Below are 18,171 nucleotides of genomic sequence, written 5' to 3'. Positions count from 1 at the left end.
TAATGAATAAGATGTTACCTATGATAATCATTTAATAGTAGTTTAGTACGACAAACGTAGAAACAACAAAGAAACACTGAGTAATAATATGTCATAGAATTTATTTATAAGCCTATCATGTGCAATATAAATTATTCTCAATAATTAGTGTTAATAGGTTTAAAATGCACCAAACACATAGAGATGGGTAACTTACATCTAAATCATATGTAATTAGTCAACGAAAGACATTACCCCAAATGACCCCAATACAATACATGAGAATACATCCCTCTCAAAACAGTTCTGACCAAGACCAGATCAGCACACCAACTGACTAGACTGACCACTGGATACGTTATTAACCCCCCTTGTAAAGCCCGTGATAAAACACTTCACAACTCACCACTAATAAAATAAACACACACACAATCTCACATCTTACACACTCCTGTTCTTGACAGTCAACAACGATACGTTTAGACACAAACGTATGAATATTCTTATATTTGATTGAAGTGGTTTTACAATGTATTAATTGACGACTCAAACATGGAGAACAATTTAAGCAACAACAACAACAAAAATAAAGACCTTCATCAACAGATGTCTGAGGAATATCTTAAAAATTCACCGGTACGACAAAATAGAAAACAACAAATTGTGAGAGATGAGTGACAGAAAAATATAGAGGTGCAGATCTTAGAGAGAAAGTGGAGATGGATTGATCACACCCTTAGAAAAGGTACCAACAACAGAGCTAGACAGGCCTTAGAGTGGAACCCCCCAGGGAACAAGACGTAGAGGAAGACCAAAAAGAACATGGCGACGCAGTGTAGTAAAGGAAGCCGAGAAGACAGGAACAAACTGGGAAGCCATTAAAAAAGTAGTAAAAGACTGTGGAGAGTGGCATGTTTTGAATGAGGCTCTATGTTCCACGAGGAACGCAAAGGCAAGATGATGATGATGAATTGGCGACTCCCTTCATCTTTCTTAAAAAAATTCCAATGCAGTCGATAACTGTTTCAATTGAGTTTGACCCTACTTAGCTAATATTGCAATTCGCAGAGTCATGAACTTTAAATCTATTTTTTTTTTACTGATTTCTAGCCTAGTAGATTGAAAAGGTAATTCATATCACATCATGTAAGCTTACTGTTAATCTCATTGAATGTAGGAAACAAGTCTGTTCAATAGGCAATGTCCGGTTTCCTCTGATTAAATTTCGATTTAAAATAAAACCTTTTTGACAACCATCGAACTTTAGTGTGAATAAGCAACTATTGAATGTTGTCGTCATTTTCCAAACACATTTGAGCAAGAAATCGTGTTAAAGTTGCTTCGGTTAATTGCGATGCTAACAAATTGAAGATATTCATGCAATACACCACTTAGATTTTTAGCTGTCGGTGGATTACTCACGGTATTTCTAAAACTCCAGGTACACCATCCACAGCAGGACTCTGCCATCAGTAACGGCCTTAAGGGGTGGCAACTGGCAAGTGGGGTAACCGCCTCAGGCCCTGCGATCGGAGATTTTATTTTAACGATTTCGAAAACTAAATAAGTTCTCATAAACTAGGACTTTTTACTCAATATTTTCTCAGTATCTGTATGATACCAATTACCATAATTTAAGCTCTTAACATACGTTTTTGGTTTCGAAATACCGTTCAGTTTCGGTAAAGACCGCATCTTATGAACTGCCGAGGCTATCATCGTTTAACAGTTCACCTAGGCATCAATATAAACACGTAGGTGGAAGGAACCCATCCAAATCGTTTATTTTGTATATAAACATCGACGTCCAATCAGATTTTTATTAGTAAAACGTGTAGTGATCAAGTTAAAACCTGTTGCAGAGTCATGAAAAAATTGTAGGTATAAGAAAGAGTCATTTATATGATTTGTAGTAGCATAAATGTAACTTTGTAAAATTGATTTTTAATAAAATTCAATAAACAAATATACAGTGTTTTCTTGACTTTGGTGGGTGATACGTTCTAAGACCAAATGCGAAGGTCAAATTTTCTCTGTATTTAATTTCATATACGTATACTACTTAAAACCTCTAGATAATCGTTTCCCATTCCATTAACTTTTACACACTGTAGGCCTACTTTTTAAAAACTCATTAAATGGTTAGTAATTTTTAAATGTGTCATACAGCACTGTTATGTCGCATTATCGTATAAAAAGAATTGGTACGTTTTGTGGACATATCAGATTCAAAAGTTAAGGTACTGGACACTTAATCGAAGTTCTAGATTTTGACGATAGGAAAGAGTTTGTCAGAGGTTCTTCTCGCGTTGGTCTGGACATCATAAATTGCCGTGGCAAGGGATGCGACAATGGTGCAAACATGAAGGGAAAGCAGCAAGGAGTTCAAGTGCACATTATTCGCATGAACAGTTGAGCTTTTTACTATACTAAAATTACTATAATTGTTAGCAGGTTCAGGAAGCGCTGGAGACCATTCTCTGCTCAACATAGATTTATAACAGTAGGCAGATGTTAGCGCTACTGGGTGGGCTCAATCTGTGCACCTCGGTCTGCGACCAAGGGGCTAGAGTCGCCTTTAGAAGCAACCAGACTAACTAAAAGTAAGCAAGAACAATAACTTTACTTGATTAAATAAGACAAAATGAAACTTTATTTACATACAAAAAAATCAATAATAAAATATAATGTATACACTAAACCCAAACAACTAATACTAATCCAACCACTAACTAAAACCCTCTAGTCTAGAATCTACAATATTCTACAACTAGTCCCAGCCAGCAAAGCTACCTGTTCAGGCACGGGCTGAGTTATGGGCCCGCACGGGGAACCGGATAGTCGTGCGGGGCAGTTTTTTCCTTTCCTACCCCGTCATGCGCCCATTCAAAACCCCCCTTAGATGAATGGGGCCCGTAAGTAGCAGGGGATGGAGAGATTCGCCCCATTGTTTCACTGCTGGGCGTCGGCTGGCGGTCTGAATTTTGCGTAATACAGTTAAGGTCCCACCACCTTCCCCCTTCTCGTCCTACTGGCAAGGAGTGCCCTCCCCGCCTCGCTCTTATCTCGGACGAGACCGTCGGCCAGGAAACTCGTTGCGTAATGAAATTCAAGGGGAGACAAAAAAAAAAGAGCTCAATATAATTGATTCGGATAGTCTCCCATTTCATTATAAACACAATAAACTCATTGAATGTTTTGTTATTTTTTTATATAAACTTTTTATTGCTTCGTTTTTTTTTTTTGTTTTTTTTTTTTTGTTGTTTTTTTTTTTACATTAAAATATTTCGTTTTAATATATATGTATATAGCTATGAAATAAAAACAAGTGTTTTATTGTTATACAATACATAAGGACGATTCTTTTGATTTAATAATTTTATTTACATATTTAATGAAAACTATATTTTTTGATATTTATTTTTTTTTAATTTATCAGAAATTTTTTTACGAACAATATAAAAACTGATGTAAAAGCTGCATACAATAACTGTATCCCTGATAGCAAAATTTTCGGGCCCGGTAAGGACCCCCAATTGGGCCTGCCCATACTAACCACATGGGCCTCAATTGGGGGAAGAACTCGGCCCTTAAGGTTAAGTCTGGGCTCAGTCAGTGGCCCCAGAAAATCCCCTTGTGAAATCCGTGTGGGACCAGTAAGGGAAAGGACTTGTGGGCCCCAATAAGGCTATAGATACTTGGCCCTTTGGGAAGAATTAATGAAAGCCCAAATGGGGCCCTTAGGGGTCGAGTCTGGGCGAAATCAGAAGGCCAAGATGACGCCGTGATGGAAACCTCATGGGGCCAGTACGGGGAAAACATTAAGGGGCCTGAAAGGGCTTAACACATGGGTTCGATTTGGGGGATGAACGTTGGCCCAAACGGGTGCCCTTAGGGCTGAGTCTGGGTCCAGTTAGGGGGCCCAGATGAAGCCCTGATGGAAACCTCATGGGGCCAGTACGGGGAAAAAATTGAGGGGCCTGAGAGGGCTAAACTCATGGGCCCCATTTGGGGGATGAACGTTGGCCCAAACGGGGGCCCTTAGGGCTGGGTCTGGGCTCAGTTAGGGGGCCCAGTTGAAGCCCTGATGGAAACCTCATGGGGCCAGTACGGGGAAACATTGAGGGGCCAGAAAGGGCTAAACACATGGGCCCCATTTGGGGGATGAACGTTGGCCCAAACGGGGGCCCTTAGGGCTGAGTCTGGGCTCAGTTAGGGGGCCCAGATGAAGCCCTGATGGGGCCAGTACGGGGAAAAAAATGAGGGGCCTGCTAGGGCTAAACACATGGGCCCCATTTGGGGGATGAACGTTGGCCCAAACGGGGGCCCTTAGGGCTGGGTCTGGGCTCAGTTAGGGGGCCCAGTTGAAGCCCTGATGGAAACCTCATGGGGCCAGTACGGGGAAACATTGAGGGGCCAGAAAGGGCTAAACACATGGGCCCCATTTGGGGGATGTACGTTGGCCCAAACGGGGGCCCTTAGGGCTGAGTCTGGGCTCAGTTAGGGAACCCAGATGAAGCCCTGATGGGGCCAGTACGGGGAAAACATTGAGGGGCCTGCTAGGGCTAAACACATGGGCCCCATTTGGGGGATGAACGTTGGCCCAAACGGGGGCCCTTAGGGCTGAGTCTGGGCTCCGTTAGGGGGCCCAGATGCAACCCTGACAGCACCCTCATGGGGCCAGTATGGGGAAGACATTGAGGGGCCTGAAAGGGCTAAACAAGTGGGCCCCATTTGAGGGATAAACGTTGGCCCAAACGGGGGCCCTTAGGGCTGGGTCTGGGCTCAGTTAGGGGGCCCAGATGATGCCCTGATGGGGCCAGTACGGGGAAAACATTGAGGGGCCTGAAAGGGCTAAACAAGTGGGCCCCATTTGGGGGATGAACGTTGGCCCAAACGGGGGCCCTTAGGGCTGGGTCTGGGCTCAGTTAGGGGGCCCAGTTGAAGCCCTGATGGAAACCTCATGGGGCCAGTACGGGGAAACATTGAGGGGCCAGAAAGGGCTAAACACATGGGCCCCATTTGGGGGATGTACGTTGGCCCAAACGGGGGCCCTTAGGGCTGAGTCTGGGCTCAGTTAGGGAACCCAGATGAAGCCCTGATGGGGCCAGTACGGGGAAAACATTGAGGGGCCTGCTAGGGCTAAACACATGGGCCCCATTTGGGGGATGAACGTTGGCCCAAACGGGGGCCCTTAGGGCTGAGTCTGGGCTCCGTTAGGGGGCCCAGATGCAACCCTGACAGAACCCTCATGGGGCCAGTATGGGGAAGACATTGAGGGGCCTGAAAGGGCTAAACAAGTGGGCCCCATTTGAGGGATAAACGTTGGCCCAAACGGGGGCCCTTAGGGCTGGGTCTGGGCTCAGTTAGGGGGCCCAGATGATGCCCTGATGGGGCCAGTACGGGGAAAACATTGAGGGGCCTGAAAGGGCTAAACAAGTGGGCCCCATTTGGGGGATGAACGTTGGCCCAAACGGGGGCCCTTAGGGCTGGGTCTGGGCTCAGTTAGGGGGCCCAGTTGAAGCCCTGATGTAAACCTCATGGGGGCCAGTACGAGGAAAACATTGAGGGGCCTGATAGGGCGAAACACATGGGCCCCATTTGGGGGATGAACGTTGGCCCAAACGGGTGCCCTTAGGGCTGAGTCTGGGCTCAGTTTGCCTCTAGTTTCTCTTTCTCTCTTTTCTCCCTACTGACAAGGAATGCTCTCCCGGTCTAGCTGTTATCTCAGACGAAACATAGAAAGTTATTACGTAACATAACTCGAGGGGAGGTAAAAGAAAAAAAAGAAAACCATGACTTTGATATGTTGGCTCGGATAGACTCACTTAGATTATTAATACAAACAATATTGCTGTTTTTTAATTATTTTTTTTTCATAAAAATGTGTATAGGTTCCTATATGTTTTTCTTCTTTTTTTTTTTCGTTCTTTGCATTTAATTTAAAGTTATAGAATGCTGATTTCTAAACTGTGATAATTGTATCTTACATTATACTTTATTAAATAAATTGGATTGTAGGTCATTTTTAGGTATAACATTCAATGTCATTAAGTCAAAAAGTGATTTATATTATATATTTTATTTATTCTTCTCACAGTAGTTTGATCAAAACGTTTCTACTATAACGACATATATATGGGATATTTGTGTGTGTGTGCATGTTTGTTAGCGCGCGTGTGTATGAACTATGCATGTTATATGCCAATTTAAAATTTCTAGATCTAATATAGTACGTGACACTTTAGAGAAAAAAGGGTCATTGCCTAGCTCCAAGATTTTTCATGAGATGGCTAGATACAAATGTGCGATTAATATGATGTCGAGTGTTTTGATTTTTTCGAGTAAAAAAAAAAGCAACTTGTGACTTTACAACACTTGCTGTAAATGGACCTTCACTTAGGCATCATTTTGACTTTGCTCATGTAATGTAACACCCCTGTGACCATATTCGCACTCCCTCTACGTCTGTCTGACCCTGGTGATCTCTTTTATAGCCCTCCTCTAACTTAACTCCCCTTTCTTTTTTTTTTTTTTTTACCCACTCTGCTGGATTTCTCGATTTAACACCTAATGAAACGCTAGACAAAATGACGCGTCTCGAAGTAATAAAACTGAATCTGTCGTTCTTGTAGGTTTCTATCATTGCGGAAGGTACCGGTATTTACTGACTTGTCATTGATATTTAGGGTTATGTATTTTCACGTCTACCTCAAGAAATAAATAAATAAATATATATATATATATATATATATATATATATATGTATATTTAGTTTAACATAGAAAATAAACAGATTCAGTTAAACAAGCACAGCATTGGTTTCTTTTTTTTTTTTTTTACGTTTTAGCTGTAACATGTATTAAATATATTTTAACCATTCATACTACAGATCTGATTTACTGTAATTGTGTATAGTTGCACTGTTCAATTAGATTTCAAATAAATAAATTATTTGCAATTCTTATTGCATCTTCTGGTAATAAGCCGATTTTAAAAGTTTTAATGTAGCCTATAATGCTAGTTTCCAGTACCGGTAGATATTTTTAATGTAAACAAACTTTACACAAGCAAAGAATATTAACAATAGGGGTTTTACCAATCTTGTTTGAATTTATTTAGTCGTTTTGAAACATGACTAATAAGAATGCTTTTATATTGATTTAAATGTTTGTCTCAGTTATATTGAAATATAGATATCAATTTATAAAGATCGAGTGCGTGTAAAATTCCTACAAATAAAGATCAGCTTAGGTTAACACGTGTTTGACGTTTTCCTTGCTCGTTGCATAGAACGCGTGCTATCAAGCAAGAAAGTACACGTGTTCACACTGATGGTCAGTAGGTCAAGGCTCACTGACTCTCACTGTAAATCTTTTTCGTACCACCTCTTTACTCGATCTTTTTGTTGACGTAATAGACCTTGTGATCTCTTTCTTTTATGAGTTACACAAATGTTTAGGTCAATAACATTCAAATATAATGAAACACGTAACTAAAACTATCTTATGATTTAAATATAATTCAAGGAATTTTTATTTTAAAGTATAAGATATAACTGGCAAGATCATGATATGAACGACAGGATTTGCTATTCAGTTTCATACATTTAAAAAAAAGTTATCTCAAAATACATGCTACATGACAGATCTAATAAACTACATTATAGGCACAGTTCGTAAATATTATCGATGACTGATTCTACGAAGATAAAGAGCATAAAAAAAAATCAAGAGGCATGCAAATGTGTTGTAGCCATAGTTGTAGACTATGTACGTGTCAGTGTTTTATCTAATATCTACTGTATACCCCATTCTAGAATATTTATGATTTAAAATATATGTAAAATTAATTAGAGTCATATTTTAAATCGTGCAATCTAACTTTGTAAGAACCATCTTCGTTAATTATAATGTCTATAATGCAATTTGTGTAAATACGGTAGTCAAGTAGATGAGGTCACGAGATGAACCAACACATCCTCACATCATTTGTTCAAATGCTGCACACTGCTATATGGTATCGAAATACTAGCGTTAATAAAACAAACAATTTAAATATTCAACAAGAGACACTACTAATACAGTATTAGAGAAGATTATAGTCCTGAAAGGGGGGGGGGGGAGAAAGACTGTGCCGCTGGTCAATGTGTAGGCTACCCGGTCACGTGGCTTACTTACAATTGACCAACCAGAGACAGGTCTACATGATAGGCTACAGCCTATTGCATCATTAAGAAATATAGCGCCAGAACCAAACACCATGACCATCCCATTCCAGTCATAGTACTCATAGATCTACTTCAAGATTGTGTTGATTTGTGATTAACTCGACTCTATTCTAACAACTTTGGAATGTGTGCGTCAAGCAAAGGTACTTTTTATTTTATTAGACAATTAGATCTACTTTATTATTTTATACTTATTTATAGAGATTAAGTCTGGATAAATTAAAGTAGATTAGATCTAGAATACTAGAATCTACATCTACATTTAATTTTTATGTCATTTTTGTTTGTGAATGTGCTTTTTTGGTATAAGTTTAAGTCTAGTCAGACTAGGCCGTCACTAGGCACAAATAATTATTTTAAGTGACTCAAGGAAAGCCGTTTGAAATAATAATTATAATCATTCGAATCCCGTGGCGTGTCTCACAGTTTATTAGAACCTTAATTAAGGCTTAATAGATTAGATTTAGAAAGTCAATTTAGAAAAGATAGTAAAACCAAATTCAACCATTAAAATTAATATTTTAAAATACGTGAGTTCTTGAGATCTATTTTCAATTTAAATGCAAAATGTAGACCTATAAATACATTTTTGTATACTTTTTTGTAGAAGCAAATCTAACAATGTTATACTACCTATACTATACTGAAACTAGTCAATAATCTTGTCATTCAATATGTTGTGCAGAATTTATAATTTATCTTTATATTGCTTATGCCTATGCCGTATGTAGATCTATGTATTTAATATTTCTCATGTGTGACTTTGATTTTAAAAAATTGAAATGTTAAAAAAAAATGATTTTCAGACTCTCGGAACCAAAGAGTGAAAGAATGATGGCATCACTATGATCACTTCTTGCTGGATCTGTCCAAGAGTCAATGAGTACAGGTATTTAATTTAAAATATAAAGTATTATTACTACTCAATTTTATTATAATTACCAATTGATTAAGTTTAAAAAAATTATTACTATACTTAGGCTACTATATTAATATTTTTTCATATTCTTCAAGGTGGACCATGTTGGAAAATAACTTTCAGTCAAGATTCAAGTTGAGACAAGAGCTCCATTGATGTTATTGATCAAACTGGTAATTTTTTTTTACAATATTTTCAAGCCAAAAATGTTGTATACAAATCTGATGATCCAGATTTCCTGAATAATTTATATTAGCAGTCTAGATTTACTTGTAAAATTTATTTAATACTTATTTTATTTTCTGTCTGCAGAACATGTTCTAGAGATACTGGAGAAAAGATTTGAGTGCAGTACAGACTCATTAATTAAAAGAAGCAGAGATAAATACAATCAGGATTGGGTATGAAGCAAAATTCCCAATGGCAAATAATGTATCACTGTTGGAAATAGAAGTGAAACTGAAGGATGAAGATTCTCATGAAAATTTGGTAAGGCCATATTATATTGTAGGATTTAGGATGTAAAATATCATTTATGTGAATAGGTACTTCGATAAACTGACCTAGATCAATTTTTTTTCTCCCAAAAAATGGCTGAAAAGTGTGTCAGCACATTTTACACTTTTTTTAGGGGTGGTCATTTCCATCAAAGTTTTAGCATCAAAGTTTTAGCATATTGTAATTGATTTGAGGACTAATTATGATTACTTTTTGTAAACATAAGATATCAGAGATCATTTTTATTTTTGAAGCCAATCTGTTAAATTTTTCTTAACAAAAGTTTATTTGAAAGTTGACATTTTTACAACTTTTTTCCTATAAAAGTTACAACAATGCTGTTTGCTACAATAATTTATCATATTATGAAATGTGTATATTTCAAATTTCATTAAATTCTCTTGGCGCACTTTAAAGATATTTGATATTAAAATTAACAAAGACAAAGAAGGGTAACATTTTCTTTTTTAAATAAAATAAAAGTGTTTATGGTTACAACAATCTCACTAATTCTGTTGAATTTAGCATGTTAATATATATCTGTGTGCTAAGTTTGAACTTTGTAGCTTTGCGCACTCTTTAGATATTAATTTTCAAAGTTGATGGTTAAAATATATTTTTAGTAACAACCAACACTGTGATTTACTGGAAATGGTCCATCTCTGTCAATCACAAGCTATTTTTAGAAGCACACATAGGAATCTTTCATTTAGATTAACTTTTATAGTGTTTGAATGCTAGATTATGGAGAGGGAATGTGTCTTAATTATAATGACTTTGTAATCTGCAAATTTTAAAGTAAAAAGTTTAATTACTTTAAAAAATAATATTAAATATTACAATTTTTTTTTTCAAATTTTTAGCTCAGCGAACTAATAATTTTTTTTTTTCTGTGTGTTGTTTTTTTCTATTAATATACATGTAAATTAATAGTTAATAAATAAGTATTATATTTTTAAAATGATGAGCTATTATTGCACAAAAATTGAAGTAAAAAATCTTTTAATAACTTCTAAAAAAATCGCAAGGTTTCTTTTTTATTTTATTGTCCGAAGCAAGAAATTTGTCATTTACAGTCTAATTTTTAAAGCATTTAAATTAAGGCATTTTAAAATGATTAATTGCCAGTGCTCTACAAAAAGGTTAAAACTGTTTTTTTATGAAGTTTATGAAAGTTATAGTAGTTATAGTCATTAAATTTTAGGAAATATTTTTCTGCGCAGTGCTATTTTCATTTATAATTTATAAGAATTATCTATCTGATGCATATAAATAGCTATTTAAATACAGTAGAATTATAATTAAACAAAATAAAACACAATACAGATCTCTGATTTGTTTTATTTCTGATTTTTGGGCTCATATGATGATAAAATCACATATATTTTTATTTTTTGTCGAAGGCTTTTTTTATATATTAATTAACTTTTTTTCAAAGATTTTATTGCTTGGTCTTATTTTTTAAATTTATTTTAACAGAATACTGGTTAATGTAAAAGAGTGTGAAGTTTCAACCCCATATCTTTAAGACTTTTTATAATACAGTTAATTTAAGTTCAACTGTCAGTTGTTTCGGTCACAGATTTTTTATTTATTTACAAAGGCTAAAGAAGGCTAATTTTTGGCCACTAAAAAATTAATAACTTCCCTCACAATTAACTCAGCAATATAAAATTAGTATCATTGGAAAGCATTTCTCAAGCTCTATCTAACTAAATAGGTTCCATTGCATTGTGATCATTTTGAAATTTTTATTGAAGTACCTAATGTGAAACAATAATTCAGCTATTTATTTATTTATGTGTCAGCAGAATCATACTTATCTTATCTTATATATTACAGATCTATCCAGTGAAAACAGCATTAAGAGAACAATAGTATGGATTATAACTTGGCTGGACTGGACATGGCACAAACAGAAAATAAATGTATTGAATTTTCAATCCAAATTATGGATATTAGGTATGAATTTTTATTTCCATATTTTTAACTAACATAATCTTTATAATTTTTTTTTATGCCACAATTGCATTGTTACTTTTCTTTCAAATCATTTCTTGATCAAATGCTGCATCAACCTAACCTAAGAGGCTCATAAGTATTTTAATTTTTTATGAACATTGTGTGAAAACTGATAGGTCTTTATACCTCCTATAATTCGCTGTGTGGTTGTAAAATGTTTTCTCCACCATCACCAGATAACTATGTCAGTGACTTTCTATTGGTAAAACATACTACTTATACATATGATGGTAGGCTCATATTTCACAGAATTTTGAACTCCTGTTATCACTTGTTGGAACAACTGAAGCTCAATTGCATCTTGAGGGACAGATAAACAACAATTAATGTACTGTTAGTTTACGCCAAGTCACGTTTGGTATATGATACGAGTTGTAAGATTTAAAAAAAAATTATTTTTTTTTAAATTTTTTTTTTTAACTTGTGCAGGATATGTACATGTGCGAAAATACAGTAGTTAATGAAGCCTGCATACACAAATCATGAATAGATAATGTCAGCATTTTTTGGTTTGGAAAAAGTGAAAATCATTGTGTTTTTGTTTTTTGTATGTTTTATATGAACATTTCATTTTGAAATCATAGGAATATATTTTTTTTAAATTTTTTTTTTTTATGTTCTTCTTAGATTATTCAAGTGAGTTACCCAAGTCTGTCAAATAACTTAGAGAAAGTACTTGAACTTGGCACATGTGATGGCACAGAAATCGTAAAAAAAGAAGGATGATCCCAAACATGTAAAACATTTTACAAACAAACCTAATCAAAGTTTATAAATGTTTAAAAAAAGTAAGATGCACAAGCAAATTTATTTACATACTACAGATATTAGAACTAATGACTAATGGAAAAAAAAACTACCTATCTAGACTTAACAACAAAGAAATAAGTAAATATATTATTTCAAACATGTGCTGGATCTTGTTAGTTTAATAACATACTATGTAGGTGCATTACATAAAACATGTAGTGGTTCTTGGTTGTTGATTACCGGTACTGTGCTTTTTTCAAATACACATTAGTTTTGTCATATATTAATTATAAATATTTATGTTCACCATTAATTATTTCGTTCAGCTATAGCAACATAAGGAAGGCATGGTGGCTAAGTGGTTAAGCATTTGGCTTCCAGACCCGAATTAGAATCTCAGTGAAAATTGGGATTTTTAAGACACCCTAACTCTGATGGATACTGGTACCTGATTTTAGCTGGGGAAAGTAAAGACAGTTGTTTAGCTAGCCACATGACACCCTGCTTGTTAACCATTAGCCAAAGAAACTGATGGCCTTAACATCATCTGCCCTATAGATGCTAAGTTTGAAAAGGGGAACTTTACTTTTATTACAACATAAGGTTATAAGTTGACAGTTACAGATGATGTACCATATGAGCATCATTGTTGTTTACTGGCTTTTGAACAGTAGCTTGAAACATTTGCTCTTACTTACATAGAATATTTACTGTTAAAAAATTATGAATATGATAGTGCAGCTAGTTACTCTGCTCAAAATTGAAAAAAATATTTTGTTGAAATTATAAACATGAGCTACCGGTATATATAAATGTATAGTTTTCATTGTTGAGCACACACTTTTTCTTTGGTACTGGGTAACGTACATGACCTATATTTTTTTGAGATATTATCATCTAAAATTAGGCGAGGTCTTGAGAATATTTACCTCGAACAGACTCATCTTTGGGTTTTTGTGCATGTAGACCCTATTGATTAAAAAGCACCATTCTCTAATTATATTTTACTTGTTTAAATTTATATATTTATGGTTATTAATTATTCTTTGTATTTATTTTTTTAATTTTTTTTTGTAAAGTAAGCACTGGTATTTTTCTAAAAGTATGTTTCACATTTATTTCATTTTAAACAAATTAAGTCATTTACTTAATGTTCAATTATGTTCTAAATGTATGTTTTTAAAATTTCAGTGTTTATATTGCTAACATTTCACAAACTTGTTACAGGTAGCTTATTTTTGTTTTGGTCATTTTTTCTTTAGAAATACCGGTACAACATAATCTGATGTTAATTTTTACAAAAAAAAATTTGTTTCATGATTGTGAAAACAGTTTGCTTTTCAATTTACATACAGCAGACTCATACTTTGTTTAGATAATTCTGAATTACATTCTATATATAATTTATATGTTTCTGTAATGGCTATTCAAGCTTTTGTACATGTTGAAATTTCATAAATTTGGTAGCCATTATATTTTTTAAAAAATTTTATGGTATAATAAGTACTTATTGTATTTTTAAAAATATAAGCATCCATATTTTAAAAACTTATTTCTAATTTGCCATTTTAAGCAATTTGTTATTACAATTAATATTTAAATGAATATGCTTTTACTTATTTCAGTGTACATATTGCTTACATTCCACCAACTCAATACTTTTTTTGTTACTTTTATTTTTTTATATTTTTTTTACATAATTACAAAAGCCAAGTTGTTGTTTTTTGTTGTTATTGTTGTTGTTTTTATGATTGTCAAAACTGTTTGCTTTAAACATAATTTTTATACAGCACTTATACTTTCTGTAGATGATCCTGAATTATGTTCTTTATAAATTTGTTATAGATTTTCATGTTATCATTCACAACTTTTTTGTTGACTCAATGCATTTTCCATAGTATACTATAATATTATAGGATCAATTTTCACAGTTAAAATCTTTGCTACAGGTATTGCTTTTACTTTTTAAAAAAGTTTTTTAGTGTATTCCGGTATTTTTAATTATTTTTAATAGTTGCTAACATTAACATTTTATAATGCAGTAAACTATTTATTTCAACTAGTAAATTGTTTATGTAATTATTTATGTCATTTTATGCCATTTCAGCTAGAGCTCAGTGTCATTTCTTACTGGCCTCATCTGGGCCCATAACTGAACCCAGACTCAGCCCTAAGGGCACCCGTTTGGGCCAACATTCATCCCCCAAATGGGGCCCATGTGGTTAGCCCTTTCTGGCCCCTCAATGTTTGCCCCATACTGGCCCCATAAGGGATCCATCAAGGCTTCATCTGGGCCCCCTAACTGAGCCCAGACTCAGCCCTAAGTGCACCCGTTTGGGCCAACATTCATCCCCCAAATTGGGCCCATGTGTTTAGCCCTTTCTGGCCCCTCAATGTTTACCCCATACTGGCCCCATGAGGGTTCCATCAAGGGTTCATCTGGGCCCCCTAACTGAGCCCAGACTCAGCCCTAAGGGCCCCCGTTTGGGCCAACGTTCATCCCCCAAATGGGGCCCATGTGTTTAGCCCTTTCTGGCCCCTCAATGTTTGCCCCATACTGGCCCCATGAGGGTTCCATCAGGACTTCATCTGGGCCCCCTAACCGAGCCCAGACTCAGCCCTAAGGGCCCCCGTTTGGGCCAATGTTCATCCCCCAAATGGGGCCCATGTGGTTAGCCCTTTCTGGCCCCTCAATGTTTACCCCATACTGGCCCCATGAGGGTTCCATCAAGGGTTCATCTGGGCCCCCTAACTGAGCCCAGACTCAGCCCTAAGGGCACCCGTTTGGGCCAACGTTCATCCCCCAAAGGGGGCCCATGTGTTTAGCCCTTTCTGGCCCCTCAATGTTTGCCCCATACTGGCCCCATGAGGGTTCTGTCAGGGTTGCATCTGGGCCCCCTAACTGAGCCCAGACTTGACCCTTAAGGGCCCTAATTGGGCTTTCATTAATTGTCCCCAAAGGGCCAAGTATCTCTTACCCTGTTGGGGCCCACAAGTCCTTCCCCTTAATGGCCCCAAAAGGGTTTAACACTGGGGTTTTCTGGGCCCCCTGACTGAGCCCAGACTCAGCCCTAAGGGCACCCGTTTGGGCCAACGTTCATCCCCCACTTGGGGCCCATATGGTTAGCATGGGCTTGCCCAGTTGGGGCCCTTACTGGGTCCAAAATCTTTGCTATCAGGGAGTAGCCCTACAACTTTAGTACAAGCAACACTAAATCTAGAACACCCGTTCACTAAGAACAGACTACTTAATCTACAAACACTAACAAACTAACAAAACCAACTATTTGAACTATCAAATAAATTACTGGAATGGAACTTACAACACTAAACCTAAATCTATACCAAGTAACACCCAACAAACTCTAGTCTAGATCTACAATGTGCAATATCCTACAACAAACCAGTACTAACACTGACTAAATCACGCCTTACAACTCCACAACAGAGACTAAATCTATCTAGATCTAAATGAAAAGCCAAAGGCAATGGTACTAAATACAGCAGTGGTTAAAGCAGCAATAACACAGCAGTAATAATAGCCTGCAATACATAAAAGCAAAACTATAAATAAAATAATAGATTCTACTAGATCTAGATCATAAACATCATAATAATCATATTCATATCAGGGGTGAGCTGGGCACCGCCATCTTTAAATCAACATGTTAAAGAAACTGCTAACTCTTTGGACAAATATCCCATGTAGAAAATAAAATAACTACATTTAAACATAAAATATAGTTACATACAGTAAATATGACAAAAAAATAAAATATTTCTAAACTTACAGGGCGTCCCAGGTACAGAAACATTTAAAAATGGCAAGACAGACCACCCACTGCCACACAGACAGCGATGTACTTCGTACACTGGTCATCTGTTTAACTCACTAAGGGCCCCCACGCGGCTCGGCTTCCGGCCTCGCACGGGAAGCGGAACCCGTGCATGGCTCAAGGGAGCCGTGTCCTGCGACACACCGGGTGTGAATACATGATCACTTCGGATAAGGTGGGACTTCGGACAGAGGGATTGGTGAAGAGCCGATTTCTCATCCTGGCCATGGATATAAGCCTATCCTTGGTCAAGAGGTCCGTAATAGGGAACGGGACGTTCTCGGACCTTAAGGACATCTGATTCTGTTTAACTCACAGCCTGGAGTACTACCCGCCAATTACCCATCCTACCCTAAGCGGAAGTACAAATACTAATACTGGCCTAGCCTATAAAAAATAAAATGTATAAAATAGCCCTAACCCATAAAAGTAGTAAAAACAACATAGTAACCAAAATAAATCTAGCCTAATCAAGTACTAAATACCATATATACAAAATACATGTCATATAAAAATATGTCCAGGGGGCACAAGCTCACATAATCTTAACCTTATTTTTAGGAGACATGGCTTAATGCAACTCTCAAGCATTGACCTTTTTTTGGTGTCATACAGAGAATCTCTACGCTATCTGAACAGGATACTTCTGAGCAATTGTAGATCAAGCAGTTACCTCAATGGGAAAAAGACTCGAACACTTGGGATGCTACAATCTTTGGATTTCTATACAACTTGAAGAATCTTCTGACGAATTTTAGTAAAGAAATCACACGATTTGTATACGAATTTATTAGTTATGTTCATAATATATATATATATATATATATATATATATATATATATATATATATATATATATATATATATATACTTACTAATTGTTTATATTACAACCTATTTTTAGATTCTTCTTGTATGTGGCCGATTTGGTGGGGTGAGGAGGGGGCGAAGGCATCAATCCCGCCCCCACCCCTAACTTTCGAGTTGGGGGGGGGGCGGTCCAATTTATTTGTACAAATCACAGCTTGTTAACAGAATCAATTAAATATCTATATGATTAAAACTTATGTTATTGATATTTTAACCGATTTTTTATATTACGTCTTTCTCCTGTTGGCCGATTGGAGGTGTTGGCGAATACCACCTAAACCCTTTGAGTGTGTGTGGGGGGGGGGCGGTCCTTTTTTATGGAGAAATCATAGTTTGTAAACAAAATTAGTTGAATTACTATATAATTTGTATATTATGTCGCTCCCATTCTGGTATCTTGGCCTATTCGGTTAGGTGGGGGGGGGGGGGCGATTGCATCTACTGCCCTCCCCACTCTAGCCCTCTGATTGGGGTGGTGGTCCTATTTTTATTAAGAAATTATAGTTTGTGAACAAAATTAGTTGAATATCTATATAATACAAGGCACTTATTAATATTTGAAGCCATTTGTATATTATGTCTATGGTCGCACCACACTCTAATCTCTCATTTTATCATTAGTAAATAAAAAATGAAAAAGGGTTGCACCACCCATTTTGTATTTTAGTTACGAAATTACAAAATTAAAAAATCTGTCACTAATATAATTTATATCTATACTATAAAGTAGAATGTTTGGCGTATGTATGTATGTATGTATGTATGTATGTATGTATGTATGTATGTATGTAGGCCCTATGTATGTATGTATGTCCCCGTATAGAAATAAAAACCGCTTGACCAATCGTGATAAAACTTGGCAGAAATGTTCCTTGGGTACCAACTTAGACCGTAGTGTATGTATTGTAGCCCTAAAAAACAAACTTAAGACCCTCAAAAAAACAACAACAACACTCTATTACAGCTATAGTATTTTATGGATCTAGGCCATGTTAGATGGCTGCCTAGTTGTGCGGTTTGCGCGCTGGACTGTCGTTCAGATTTATCGATGGTCCTGGGTTCAAACC

At 36.2% G+C, this 18,171-nt stretch overlaps 1 long non-coding RNA gene across 1 annotated transcript; it reads left to right on the top strand.

The window, feature by feature from the left end:
• The first annotated feature begins 7,923 nt into the window (after positions 1–7,923).
• Positions 7,924–12,487, top strand: LOC129928091 (uncharacterized). Its single transcript, XR_008779707.1, has 6 exons — positions 7,924–8,352; positions 9,016–9,098; positions 9,224–9,301; positions 9,441–9,617; positions 11,469–11,588; positions 12,276–12,487. It is a non-coding gene; the product is annotated as an uncharacterized LOC129928091 (long non-coding RNA).
• Positions 12,488–18,171: the final 5,684 nt, after the last annotated feature.

The sequence above is a fragment of the Biomphalaria glabrata genome, chromosome 1 (genome assembly GCF_947242115.1).
Source record: "Biomphalaria glabrata chromosome 1, xgBioGlab47.1, whole genome shotgun sequence".
Lineage (NCBI taxonomy): Eukaryota > Metazoa > Mollusca > Gastropoda > Planorbidae > Biomphalaria > Biomphalaria glabrata.
The sequence above is the reverse complement of the archived record's forward strand: the minus strand, read 5'-3'. Positions and strand labels throughout refer to the sequence as shown.